Consider the following 14,715-nt stretch of genomic DNA (forward strand, 5'->3'; position numbering starts at 1 on the left):
CCCTGCTTGTGGGTTTCCTGTGGGCATCTGTGTGAACAAAATGCTGGACTAGATGGACCTTGGTCTGATCCAGCACGGTTTTTCTTATTTTCTTATGTCCCCAAGTGTTTATGTCATAATAAAAGCCAGAATAAGGGTGTAATCCTATGGGGATAGGTGCTGCCTCCAAACTTGGAGGTAACTGCCTATACAATGCAGGGCAGGAGAAGCATGGAGGGGATCATTTCCCCCGCACTTCTCCTGCCCTGCATTTTGCAGCTAGACAGCTGATTTCGGCTGTTGAGCCGCAGGAAGGTGGAGCAGGGGAGGAGGCTGCTGGATGACACATTGGATGTGCCATACCGGCATTTCCGCCCTCCCCGCCATAGAACTCCCGCCAGAATGCCCCACTTTGGCCTCTCCGTGCTCCTTTTCCGAGCACGGGGCTGTTCCAAGCTGCCTGTGAGGGACTGCAGAAGGCAGGGAAGGTCAGTTCTCCAGGAACTGACCTAGGAGTGCGGGCTCTGAGGTCGGTTCCCAGAAAACCACATATCCTATGGCCATCTAGCTGCTGACTAGTGGCCATACAATTGCTCCCTCCATGTGCTAGTCTTTAGGGTGATTCTTTAAGCCAGAAGACTCTCTGTTGCTTTTGCTGCAACAGACTAACAGGGCCACCCCACTGGAAATTGCAGCAATGGGATTCCTAATCTAGATCAGGGGTAGGCAACGTTTTCGGGCCTTGGGCAGATTGGCAATCTGAGAAACTGTCATGAGCACCACCACAAATGGCTGTCATGGGAGGTGTGGCAAAAGACAAGTGACCTGCCTCAAAGACTGTGTACACGGCAGAAGTGGTGTCTGACAACCAACACGCTAAACAGCTCCTTCGAACCCACAGTTTTCAACACCAACAGAAACCTATTTTGCAGCCACCCCAGGTACCGTAAGAAAACATGTTAATTAAAAAGAAATGGGCAGTGTAGGGCATCTTGGTGAGTGCCAAGAAAGGTGTCTGGGGGGACCCTTGGTCCTCGTGGGCACCACATTGCTTACCCCGATACAGACATTTGCAACAGAGTCACACTGAGTTTTAACAACAAGAAGGGTTTTCCCTTGCATGCAGCACAAGACTGTACCCATTTATTCAGAAGAGTTTAGAATTTCAGCCTTCATTTCTTTATGGCAAGCTGGTGTTAAAGGTGCAGGATCCAGAGCAGTAAAAAACAGCAATGGCAACTGGCAATGTATTGTTGTTCAGTCGTTCAGTCGTGTCCGACTCTTCGTGACCCCATGGACCATAGCACGCCAGGCCTTCCTGTCCTGCGCTCTCTCCTGGAGTGTGCTCAAGTCCATATTCATTGCATCGGTGATGCTATCCAGCCATCTCATCCTCTGCCGTCCCCTTCTCCTTTTGCCTTCAATCTTTCCCAGCATCAGGGTCTTTTCCAGGGAGTTTTCTCTTCGCATTAGGTGGCCAAAATAATAGATCTACCTTTATTGTCACAATTTGAACCGTTTCCCCAATCAGCGCCCCCCTCTTTTAATGGCTCTTGCCTTTAATCTTTGTCCAGCAACTGTGTAAACCTGATGGATTAGAGTCTGCAGGAGAGCAACAGCACGCAGGGCAGCTGTTGCTGTCTCTGGCATTTTCCTGCTGTGCGGAAGCATGTCGGAGCCGAGAATCACCTGATGCCATTGCCTTGGCGGAATTCGTGGGTACATGCAGTTCTGCTCGCTGAGCCTTTTCCTCCGCCCAGCTAGCTTTCTTTTTAGAACAAACCCCGGTTGTCCTTTGCTCACGTCACTGAACAAAATCAAATCATACGCTTTCATCTTAAGGTGCAAACAGAAGTGAGGAGCCTTCTGTAGGCCCTTGGCATGGGTGTGATCATAAAAAAGGGACCGGTGTGTGTGTGTGTGTGTGTGTGTGTGACAGCTCTCTGGACTTTAGGTGCATGCAGAGGGCAGTGGGGAGTGGAGGAGAGAATTAGCTACAGAGGCTAAAATGTCTTGAGTGGAAAACCAATGGAGTCTGGTGGCTCCGATGTCACTGCCCCACTGACATCGGAGACTCTAGCCTCCACTGCTGTAAAACAACATTACACAGCAGTAAAAGCCTGGTGGAACAAGATAGGCTTGTCTGCCCACCTAATCTCTTCTCCCTCGGGAGAGAGTTCCACCATCGGGGTGCTGCTACGGAAAAGGCCCCATCTTGAGTGTCCACCAACTTAGCCACTCTGGGCTCTCTGATGATGGGTCCTTAATCACAGGCAGGTTCACATGGGAGGAGGGAGTCCTTCCGATATCCTGGCCCCAAACCATTTTGACGCTGCTGAAATAATAAAGATGTAAACAGCTGCAGGAGCTGCTCCGCAGCTTGGAGAACTCCTGTAGATTTCTGACTGGTTCTGACTGAAACCTGGAGAGGATTCACTGCCCCACTGACATCAGAGCTACCAGGCTCCGCTGCGGAGACCGCAGTGTCAACAACCTTCTTAAACCGGCCACGAGGAGGTACGTGGTCCCAACACCTTCCCATGGTTTTAAATGTCTGCTCGGCATGTCAGGAGCAGTAGTTTTAGTCACTCATTTGTCTCTCCCTCCCGGCTCAGCCTCAATAATTCTTCTTTACTGAGCTTATCAACAGGATGCAAAGGTCAAAGGAATACCAAAGAAGAAACAATGAATCAATGTTGAGGGGTGCCCAGCCCCTTCTGTGCAGGCGCTTGAGCGAGCAAGAAAGGCCGTTCTACAGAAGGCTGCCTTCAGGTGAATTCACAGTTTGCTCGCGTGTTTGAAGGAGCTTTGCAAAATATTCTGTCGGCCTCAGTGCTGTGGCAGGCATGATGTAGTTGTTCCACCTTGCATCTGACCATGCTCTAGTTTGTATACCACTTTGTGAGGGTGTGGCCCTGAAAAGTGGGTGATGATGATGATATAAATTAACTAAGAGATCACATCCACTTTTGCGACAAAAACATATAGCACCCTAGCAACCTCCAGATGTGTTGGACTACAACTCCCATCACCCCCAGCCAGCCATGCAGTCCAACACATCTGGAAGTTTATTAACTTAACCTCAGGTTTGGGGAAGGCGACATCCAGTATGATCGAAAGAAAGCATCTATGATTCCGCTGAGCATACGATGACAAAAATGATATTAATGATAACAGCAATCTTATAGCCGCAGTTGTCAGGAGTGCCCTGGCGGCCTCTTTCAGTCTACTCCAATAGCTAACTCAAGACACAGACAAAAGGATTCTTTTCAAGGCTTTAATCCTTTTACAACTTAATGACTCTTTCAGATGCTAATCACCAGTGACTAAGCAAGGAACAGCAGAGTAGCCTATGCTCCGGGTTAGGCAGTTGGTCCCCGTTTGAAGGAGAATCACGGGAAGACCCTGAACGTATGGGCTAGGGAGAGTTCCTCCCTCTTTCCCTTGGGTCCTTGGGACGCGACCATTGCTTGCGCGCCAAACGAGCGCTATGCCTCCTTTCCACGCCCTTCAGCTGTCGTCGCTCCCTGTGTCTGTGCCGAGCGTCCAGCAAGCCCCACTCCAGCACTCTCTCGCTGCCAGGGTCACTATCTCTCCCAGGAATGCTGGCAGGAGGAATCTCTGCCAGCTGCTGTGCCTGTGAGAGATGAGCGCGCTCCTCTCCCACAGATTGCTGTTCCTCCTCAGAATCAGAACTATTCTGGGGTTCTATTGGCTCAGTTTCCACCCTGACATCAGTAATAATAACCCATGCAGGATAATTATCTGTTTATCCATATGGTTGCATTCTACTTTCCGCTTCTTTGAATTTTGAGCAGTTTCAGGGGCAGTGCTGCTTGGGTTTGCCTCCCTTTGGGCAAGAGAGGGTGGTAGGCTTGTAGTAGCTTTGTGATAATTGCTTTACAAATATACAAGTAAGGTATAAACGGAGGCAAACAGGAGGCATGGCTGCAAAACAGTAGATTCAATAGCTTACATCAGACCTCTAGAAAAACGGACTTTGTGCCCCAAGTTGCCTTCAGCCAGTTCAAAGCGCTGTTTGTGTCTCTGTCAGTTCCAGATTGACAGCTGCTGTCTCTGTTTGTTTGTCTGTCTGTCTGTCTGTCTGCCTCTCTCATACACAGACACACAGACACATGCCTGGGCTACTAAACATAACTCCATGTAGCAGAAGGAATTTGGCAAGTCAGGAAACATAGAGCAACTCTACAACAGCCTAAACTTCCGCATTTAAAATGGGGCTTTCTGCTTCCGTTTTAAATGCAGGATCATGATAAACTCCCTTTACACGCACTTCCCCCACACACACACACTTACCTGAGTCTTCCATATGTTTCACTATACAGTCATTAGATGGTGCTGTGGTCTAGCTCTTCTTATTGCCTGTTTTCCTCTTTTCAGGAAGGAACTCAAGCAGAACTCAAGCGCTGCAATTTGATAGCTCATTGTCTCTGATCCTTTAAAAAATGGAATAAAGGTCATTTAGTGCGGGAGATGCCCTGGAGGTTGACGATGTCATCTAAAGGACCCGCAAACTTCCGTGAGTAACCAATCTCAATAGCAGGATAAAAGCTCCGTGTGAAGAAACCCATAGCAATATTATTCAGTGACAATGGGGTTTCAGTGGCATATGCTTTTGCTCATGGGTGGGGTTTTCCCCCCTTTCCTTTCCTTGGCCTTTTTTTTTTTTTTAACCTTGCTGGATTTCCTGGCAGCAAACTTTGAGTTCTCCTTGATCCTGCTGAATGATGACCCTGACTCTTTAGCCCAGCCTTGCCCAACCTGGCACCTTCTAGATGTGTTGGACTACAAATCCCAACTTAACAATTGACTTTCCTGTAGTATGCTGCCATGTCCAAACTGGCTAAGTATGCCTCCAAACTAGTTTGCTTTGGGTTTGCAGTCCTGGTTCGGAGAGCTCACTCAAACCATAGTTTGCCAGTTTGGTCACAACGGCAATTGCTGTGGTTTCAATAAACCTGAAACTGTAGATGCTAGGGAAGGAGGGAGTGTGTGAGCATGGTGTATGTTCCCCAAACTCCAAATGATGGTTTGGAAGACTGGCTGTATTCAGACAGTGTTCAGTAAGCTTTCTAAAAGTGTGAACGATTCATTGAAGAGTCCTGGACTCATATCTTCTTCAAACAAAGAAAAGGGGGAAAAGAAAAGAAATTAAAACAAAAATAAAGCAAAGTAACAGCAACTTTTTAAAGTCCAGTTTTTTAAAAGCAGTTGTGCTTTATGGAGTATTTGACCATGGTCAAATAACAGGCAAATCAATTGACAATATTTGACCAGTCAGTAGACTGGCATATAAACTCTAGCCTGAACTGAGCCAAAACATATGTGCTTCTGTACCCAGCTGTGGCAGAATGCTTACTGAATACAATCTCCTCTTCCAGACTAAACTCCACAGAAACTGGTTCTGAGTGTTTTAGACACAGGCTATGCACAGTGCTGATTGGCTGAAACTGGTGACGCCACTAACCCAACTGCCCTGTCCTCCCTGAAGCAGTTTTTCAATTATTATTCTGCTTCAGCTTTTTTTAAACGGAACAACTGTACATGCAGTGCTTTAAGAATAAAAATGGCAAGGTGGACTAGCACATGGTGGGGAAGACGAGACACACTGAATCAAGGTTCAATTCATTGGCTAGTACATCTGTTAAATGAGTTGCAAAAGAGAGAGATGGATGAGCTTGAGCTGCAGAAGGAAAAAAAAACCCCTCAGCAAGCCCTGATTTTTAAATATATTTATATATACACACTTTGATCTTTAAAATCCCACTCTTCTTTCTCATAATTTATTTTCTACTTCTGTATAATATCTTTCATCTTTGGATCTTAAGCCACTTATCTCTGATTACTTAGCTCATGTTTTCCAGATATGATGGAGTTTTGCTTCCTCGTTTTTTTCCCCTTTGACCCCCTCAAGGTCTCCACTGCCTTATCTTCACCTTATGTGAACTTCTCGGCTGGCACCACTATAGAGAGCCATGATTACGATCACAGGGAATGGTTGAGCTGATGAAAGGCACTGAAAATTGATTATCTAATTTTGTATCCTGGTTAGATAATTTCTTGCTTTCAATTGGCTCTGATTAAATGGTTGGAACTGTCCTCCATCGCAGATTTCAGAGAAAAATTAGTTGTGTGTACTAATGAGCATGCCATTTGGTGAGACATGAAGGATCAATGAAACAAGATTTATTTGGCTTGAAAAATTGGTTGTCACAGGATGCTATGGTCTTAGCAAGGCTGACTTTCAGTCACTTTGGCCAGTTGTAGCTGGCCACAAGTATTGCTTAAGTAATCTTTTTCTTCATGTCCTTCCAGCAAAGGCCATCTGGAAGATTTTGTTGGAATCCATTTTAGACTTGCCTTATGTGCTTTCACATCATTTAGGGGATAGAACTCCATTGGGTGACCTGGATCAAGTAAATGGTTTTCAAATGGCAGAATATTTAAGTTCATTGCAAAAGATAGTGGACAGCATTCTGTATGGAAGTGCCCTGTGTGTATCTCATACAGTTTTAGAGTGCAATCCTATGCATATTTAGACAGAAAAAACGTCCTACAATTCCCAGCATTCCCCAGCCAGTATGGCTGGCTGGGGAATGCTGGGAGTTATAAGACTTTTTCTTGTCTAAACATGCATAGGATTGTGCCCTTATAAAAATCAACCCAGGAATATAGTTGAAAATCAGAGTAGGTAAGGATGGACAAATCAGTCTATGTCAGTTTGGCATGGGTTCACTTATATGGCTGTCCCATTTGCATGAAAACGCACATTTAATACATATTTTAAAAACTATTTTCTCTCAAAATATGCATTTATTATTTATTGATTACATTTATATCCCAACTTTTCCTCTAAGGAGTTCAAGGCAGCATACATGTTCCTCTTCCTCCTCTCCATTTTTATCTTCATAACAACCCTGTGAGGTAGGCTAGGCTGAGAGTCAGTGACTGGCCCAAAGGCACCCAGTGAGCTTGAGCTTCATGGCTGAGTGGGGATTTGAACCTGGGTCTCCCCAGTTCTAGTCCAAGACTCCAACCATTATACCACACTAGTTACAAGGTGGTAGTAGTTATGGATGTCTGAGAAATCTGCAACGGAACCAAATGAGTTTGGATTTTCATGAATCTGACCCATGGATTCCTCAGCAGACTGGCTTTGCCCCTGTTGGGCAGATTCCGCAGACTTGCGGATTGTTTTTCTAACTTTCCTGAATTTTGCACATTATGCAATTTTTAAAAAAAATGGCCAAAAATGCGCATTTTCCCCATAGGCTAAAGCATGAAAATGCACATTTGGGGGGAATTTGTGTATTTTCACAAGTGCGAACTTTTGCAAATGCACATTTGCGCAAATTCACAAACAAAGAATCCAATTCTGTCAATGGGCAGATGACGGAACGAACGGTGCCTGACAATCTGCGAAACACAGACAGAACAAATTTTACATAATCCGTACATCCTTAGTAGCAGTACAATACATTTCTAAATATATTTTTCTCCCAAATATTTTTGTGAGAAAACTTTAAATGTGTTTTGAGCTGAAAACTGTGTCAGAACATTCAGGATATGCAAATGCCAGTTGATAGCTAAGTTCTCAGCCATACATTAATCTAGGAGGGCTGGATCTGGGCAGTTCAGACTGGAATTAACGAAGAATTCACTCAAACATCCCTTCCTGTAGAGATGTTTCCTGATGGGCCTGGAATCAAGGGCTATCTGGGTACCTTTTGGAATTTTGAGAATGTGCTGAAAAAGCATATCCAGGTGAGTTTTGTCCACCCTCTCTATGGGGTAAACAAGCTGGAATTGAATCTGACCAGTTCTGTGAGCTTCAAGATTGTCGTAGCGGTAATAATACCTGTATATGTCACTTTCTGAATATACAAATAACTTTACAGAAGAAAGGAAGCACACATCACAATAAGATAGAGCAGTGTAATTTTGGACATAGACCAGGGAGATCTGCGCTCAGATCCCAGCGCTGTCACAAAGCTTACTGGGTGTTCTTGGGGCAGGTCACTATTTCTCAGCCTAAGCAATCTTGCAGGGTCCTTTTGAGCATATGATGGTGCGGGGGGAGGAGCATGTATGCTGCTCTGATCTCTATAGGAGGAATGGCAGGGAAAATCGAATTACTGATAAAATAATGATTATTATTTTGATTATTATTTTTGATTATCATTTTATTGTTCTTTTTATTGCTATTTTATTGTTTATGTTTTTTATCGCTTTTAATAGTTTAACTGTTTTTATGTATTTTATTGCTGTGAGCTGCCTTGGGAGGGCGTCTGCCCTGAAAGGTGTCCAAGAAATTTTAAAACTATAATATAAATATATAATGAACACTGATAGTATGTATGTATGTTTAGACAGAAAATGTCCCACAACTTCCAGCATTCCCCAGCCAACATGGCTGGCTGGGGACTGCTGAGAGCTGTAGAACTTTTTTCTGTCTAAGCATGCATAGGATTGCACCCTTAATATATTAAAAGCATGACATCAAATCATTATGAATTAGCACCTCAGGCAAATAAGCAAACTGTTCAAAGTCCAGTCTGTCCATCTCTTTCAAAAGTTCTTAATCATAAGCAGAATCAGAGTAAATGTAACTGTTAAGTTCAAGAGTGAGCTGATTTTTAAAATGTTAACACAGTAAGGAGACACTGAGGTTTGTTCCATATGTCTTTCTCTCTGACCAACAACATCAAGGCAGTAAATCCCTCTTAATGTCAGTTGAAATCCTCAAAAGAAGTATAGAAATGCTGCCACGTAATTGGGTTTCTCAAATACAGTGAGTAATGATAAATAATTTAAAAAACAAAACAAAACTGAAAAGTCCCTTGTCTATACAGATGCCTGGTAGCTCCAGTTCTGCTCATGATGAAGAACTCCTAAAGCAGACGGATGGACGAATCCACCGTGCAGCAGTGCAAAAATCAATTCGAACTGTCGAACTTTCCTGCAACTTTTGATCAGCTTGCTTATTTGCATAGTGTTCATATTCACAGTGGCTCAGATCCAAATAACCACCCTCCTGAGAAGGAAGGGAATCTCCAGAGCAATGTATGACGATGTGCAGGGCGGCTGCACCTGGGTGGGTGGGTGGTAGAATCAACCATCCATTCACCCCCAGAGTCTGAATGAAGTGCCTTCCACCCAGTGCATGAAGGACTTTGGATCCAAACCATTGATTTAATGTCACCTTTTCATAAATACAACATAGGTGCAATCCTATGCATATTTAGATAGAAAAAAGGCGACAACTCCCAGCATGCCCCAGCCAGCATGGGTTCATTTTATTTTATTTTATTAGTTTATTTTATAAATTTAGTTCATTTTATTATATGCTTCTTGATTATCCCCCTGCCCTTTTCTTGTGTGGCCTTTTTGGAAAATAGCCCTTCTCCTTTTTATGTCTGTACCCAAAGAACTTCTCCTAGGTTAGCTCAGCAATCCTTACAACAACCCCGAAGGGTAATGGCCAAAAGAGGAAGCGACATGGAGTTGTGCTTCCTTCCCTGCCTTGTTTAAGTGCTACTGGGGAATTCTGGGCCACTTCCTCCTCAGCATATTAGCCCAGAAGCAAAACATCCAAACCAAAATTGGAAGCATAAACCCACTTGTGTTTATTCTTTCAGTGCTTCCTTGTAGCATGTGAAGTTACACTGAGATTTGCAGGGTGGCCCATAGCGCAGTGGTAGATCACTTGCTTTGCACGCACAAGGCCCCAGGTTCAATCCCCAGCATCTCCAGTTCAAGGGGTCTCAGGTAGCTGTTAATGTGAAAGATGCCACCAGAGAGCCGGTCAGTGTAGACAGTATTGGACTAGATGGACCAAAAGCTCAGTTGGAGGAGCAGAGGCTTTGCATGCATAACGTCACAGCAAACGGGAGAGAAAATAATTTATTTATTTTTATTTATTTAAAATACTTCTTGGCTGCCTTTCAGGGCAGAAGCCCTCCTGAGGCAGCTTACAGCAATAATGTAATTGTAAGCTATGGCTGGGTTAACACAATATGCTAACCTGCACTGAGTGGGTTGTTTTCGAACTGTGGGTTGTTGTTAAACTGTGGGCTGTTTGTTAAATTGTGGGTTAGCATGTTGTCCGAACCCAGTATGTCTTCCACGGGGTGGCTTGTTAACCATGCAGTGTGGCTTGTTAACCAGCCTGAGCAACCCAACAACAAACCAGGGGTTCTCAAGCTGGCTTGTTCAAGAAAAACAAGCCCCACTGCCTGGTTAGCAAGCCACCATGTAGAAAATGTCCACGGTTCAACAACAACCCACACTCAATCACTGAGTGTGGGTTAGCATGTTGTGTGAACCCTTTACCTGGAGGCACTTAACATGCACATTTTAAAACATGCAAATAGCCGCTTCTGGGATCGCAGCAGGCAGGGAGTGGGAGTTTAGCCCTCCGTGCTGCAGCCCTGATGAGAACTGCTCCTCTGAAGCCACTATTTACTTTGGAGGAAAGCTCCCATTGGCATTTGAGAGAGACACCCTGGAGAGTCACCACCAGTCAGAGTAGATAATACTGGGCTAAATGAACCAATGATCTGATTCATCTTATACTAAATCAGTATTGTGCACCTCTGGTATAAGGTATTTGGACTTTTCTTGTCCCAAAAAAGAGGACAAAAGAGGGCAAAGAGGGCAGGATATAAATAGTGGTGATAAATAAGAAATAAATATAATTTGCATTAGTGAATGTTTATGTCTAGATGCAAATTTAGAAATAAGGATTATAATTGAAATAGAAATACAATACATCTCAAGTAGGGATGTTGGAGAAATCCACAATGAATTCAAATAAGTTCAGATTTTTATGAATCCAACCTGTTGAGTCTGCAGCAGATGGACTTTTCCTGAATTGCATGGATTCCACGGAGTCGCAGACCTTTGTTTTATTTTTTCTGGAGATTTGCACAAGTGCGCATTTGCCCTAATGCATGCTTGCGCAAATGTGCATTAGCCCTACTGCACATTAGCACAAGTGCAAAAAGGCATGAAATTCTCATACATCCCTAAAAAACACACCGATTCTGTCAATGAGCGAATGACAGAATGATACATGCTTGACTATCTGTGAAACACAGATGGAATGGATTTAACAAAATCCACACATCCCTAATCTCACCATAGAGGGAAAGACTATGACCGGGTGTTCCATGTGCTAGCTCAGTCTGCTCTCCAGATGCTAGCTCGCCCTTCTTCTGGTTCTTTATATTTAAGCCAGACTTGGGCTGGACAGCCCTTCAAAGAGAGAATGCCTTCAAACAGACTAGAGTACTTTCTTTGGATAGCCCTTCAAATAGAGATCTGTTCTCTGAAAAGTAGGACACATGACACTACTAAAAGGCATCTAAATCTGACGTTCCTATGAGATTCAAATCTAATTTTTCTATCCGGTCTGTCAATGTGTTTTGTGTTTGCTTAAATCAACCTCTGTTTTGTGGTAAGTTTGTGCCTGTGAATGAAGTAAGCAAATTGCTCCGCGTTTGGGTCTTCGTCAAACATTAGGCCCCTAGTTTCTCAAACCAACCCATACAGAGAGGCAGGGCCAGTAGGAGGCAACCATTGTTGTCTTCCCCTTAATAAGCTCAGAAATATAAAACAGCAGAGAACTTTATGAAGTCATGTCTGCTTCGTGTGGTAGAATGCTAACCTCACAATAAAGAAAGGCAGCGTTTGTTTCGTATCAGAAATATACTGAAGGGAAAAATACCACTCAAGTAGTTTACTCGCACCCTACAACTTCTGAGGAGCCGTTAGACTTCCTAAGGAAGGCCGTAAAAATGCTTATGAGGGACTACATGGCCCCTAGGAGTTTTTATGGGGGCTAAGTTTTCATCTGAGCTCACCTTGTGGGAAACCATTATTGCTGTAGGACAAACATCCCATTGATTAGAAATTCTTTGTGTGTGTGTGTGTATACACACTCTCTCACACACACACTTAAAGGACTGGAATAGTTAACAGTACAGACATTCTTGGACAATGTCTGTGTTTGCTGGAATCCACTCTCGTCTTGTCTGAACGTCTTTTAAAAATCTGTCAGTGAAATCCCTCATATTTTACAAATGCTTCAACCAACAGTCAAGATTCTAATGTTTGAGAGGGACCAGCTGTTTGAGCTCTTAACCAAAGCTTCAGTGCTGAATCCTTAACTTTGTAAAAAACTGAATATTATTTACTTGTGCCAGGAGCTTCATGGCTCACCCTTGCCCTGGGAATTAGCCAAGGAAATTATTAAAACAGCCAGATGTCATGCATTAAATAGAAGCCACCTATGACCTTCTGTGCTGAACGCAGAACTCCCCTGAATGCTGAAGTTCACCAGCATATATTTTTCTTTCCCGTTGTTCAGTGCTAAAAAAGCTAATCCGAGTATTACTCAGTCTGAGCCTAAAATAGCTTCTTTCTCACGCTTCCCTCAGATAATCTGTGCACAACTATTAAAAAAACAAGAGCAGGGGTAAATTTTGGACTAGTTGTTGTTGTTCAGTCGTTCAGTCGTGTCCGACTCTTCGTGACCCCATGGACCATAGCACGCCAGGCCTTCCTGTCCTGCGCTCTCTCCCGGAGCGTGCTCAAGTTCATATTCATTGCATCCGTGATGCTATCTAGCCATCTCATCCTCTGCCGTCCCCTTCTCCTTTTGCCTTCAGTCTTTCCCAGCATCAGGGTCTTTTCCAGGGAGTTTTCTCTTTGCATTAGGTGGCCAAAATATTGGAGCTTCAGCTTCATTATCTGTCCTTCCAATGAGCACTCAGGGTTGATTTCCTTTAGGATGGACTGATTTGACCTCCTTGCAGTCCAGGGGACTCGTAAGAGTCTTCTCCAGCACCACAGTTCGAAAGCATCAATTCTTCGGCGCTCAGCCTTCCTTATAGTCCAGCTCTCACAGCCATACATTACTACTGGGAAAACCATAGCTTTGCTTAGACGGACCTTTGTCGGCAAGGTGATGTCTCTGCTTCTTACTATGCTGTCTAGGTTTGCCATAGCTTTCCTCCCCAGGAGCAAGCGTCTTTTAATTTCATGGCTACAGTCACTGTCTGCGGTGATCTTGGAGCCCAAGAAAGTAAAATCTGTCACTGCTTCCATTTCTTCCCCTTCTACATGCCAGGAAGTGATGGGGCCAGATGCCATGATCTTAGTTTTTTTAATGTTGAGTTTCAAACCAGCTTTTGCACTCTCCTCTTTCACCCTCAACAAGAGGCTCTTGAGATCCTCTTCGCTTTCTGCCATTAGGGTGGTATCGTCTGCATATCGGAGGTTGTTGATAATTCTCCCAGCAATCTTAATTCCGACCTGTGATTCATCCAACCCGGCATTTCTCATGATGTACTCTGCATATAAGCTAAATAAGCAGGGTGACAATATGCAGCCTTGTCGTACTCCTTTCCCAATTTTGAACCAATCGGTTGTTCCATGTCTGGTTCTTACTGTTGCTTCTTGACCCTTGTACAGGTTTCTCAGGAGACAGGTAAGGTGGTCTGGTACTCCCATCACTTTCAGAATTTGCCACAGTTTGTTGTGATCCACACAATCAAAGGCTTTAGCGTAGTCAATGAAGCAGAAATAGACGTTTTTCTGGAATTCTCTTGCTTTCTCCATGATGCAGCGAATGTTGGCGATTTGATCTCTAGTTCCTCTGCCTCTTCTAAACCCAGCTTGTACTTCCGGTAGTTCTCGGTTCGCATAGTGCTGAAGCCTAGCTTGTAGGATTTTGAGCATCACCTTGCTGGCATGTGAAATGAGCGCAATTGTGCGGTAGTTTGAACACTCTTTGGCGTTGCCCTTCTTTGGAATTGGAATGTAAACTGACCTTTTCCAGTCTTGTGGCCACTGTTGAGTGTTCCAGATTTGTTGGCATATTGAATGCAGCACTTTAACAGCATCATCTTTTAGGATTTTAAATAGCTCGGCTGGAATACTGTCATCTCCGCTAGCTTTGTTGTTACTAATGCTTCCTAAGGCCCACTTGACTTCACTCTCGAGGATGTCCGGCTCAAGTTCAGTGACCGCACTATCATGGCTATCAGGGACATTCAGATCTTTCCTGTATAGTTCTTCTGTGTATTCTTGCCACCTCTTCTTAATCTCATCTGCTTCTGTTAGGTCCCTGCCTTCTTTGTCCTTTATCATGCCCGTCTTTGCACAAAACGTTCCCTTGAGATCTCTAATTTTCTTGAAGAGATCTCTAGTCTTTCCCATTCTGTTGTTTTCCTCGATTTCTTTGCATTGTTCATTTAAGAAGGCCTTCTTGTCTCTCCTTGCTATTCTCTGGAACTCTGCATTCAGTTGGGTATATCTTCCCCTTTCTCCCTTGCTTTTCGCTTCCCTTCTTTCCTCAGCTACTTGTAAAGCCTCATCAGACAGCCACTTTGCTTTCTTGCATTTCTTTTTCTTTGGGATGGATTTCGTTGCTGCCTCCTGAACAATGTTACGGACCTCCGTCCATAGTTCCTCAGGCACTCTGTCTGTCAGGTCTAATCCCTGAAATCTATTCCTCACCTCCACTGTATATTCATCAGGGATATGATTTAGGTCATACCTGAACGGTTTAGTGGTTTTCCCTACGTTCTTCAATTTAAGCCGAAATTTTGCAAGAAGCAGCTCATGATCTGAGCCACAGTCAGCTCCAGGTCTTGTTTTTACTGACTGTATGGAGCTTCTCCATCTTTGGTTGCAAAGGACATAATCAAT

The sequence above is a fragment of the Heloderma suspectum genome, chromosome 8 (genome assembly GCF_057233095.1).
Source record: "Heloderma suspectum isolate Gila_16-S chromosome 8, 16-S_ref, whole genome shotgun sequence".
NCBI lineage: Eukaryota > Metazoa > Chordata > Lepidosauria > Squamata > Helodermatidae > Heloderma > Heloderma suspectum.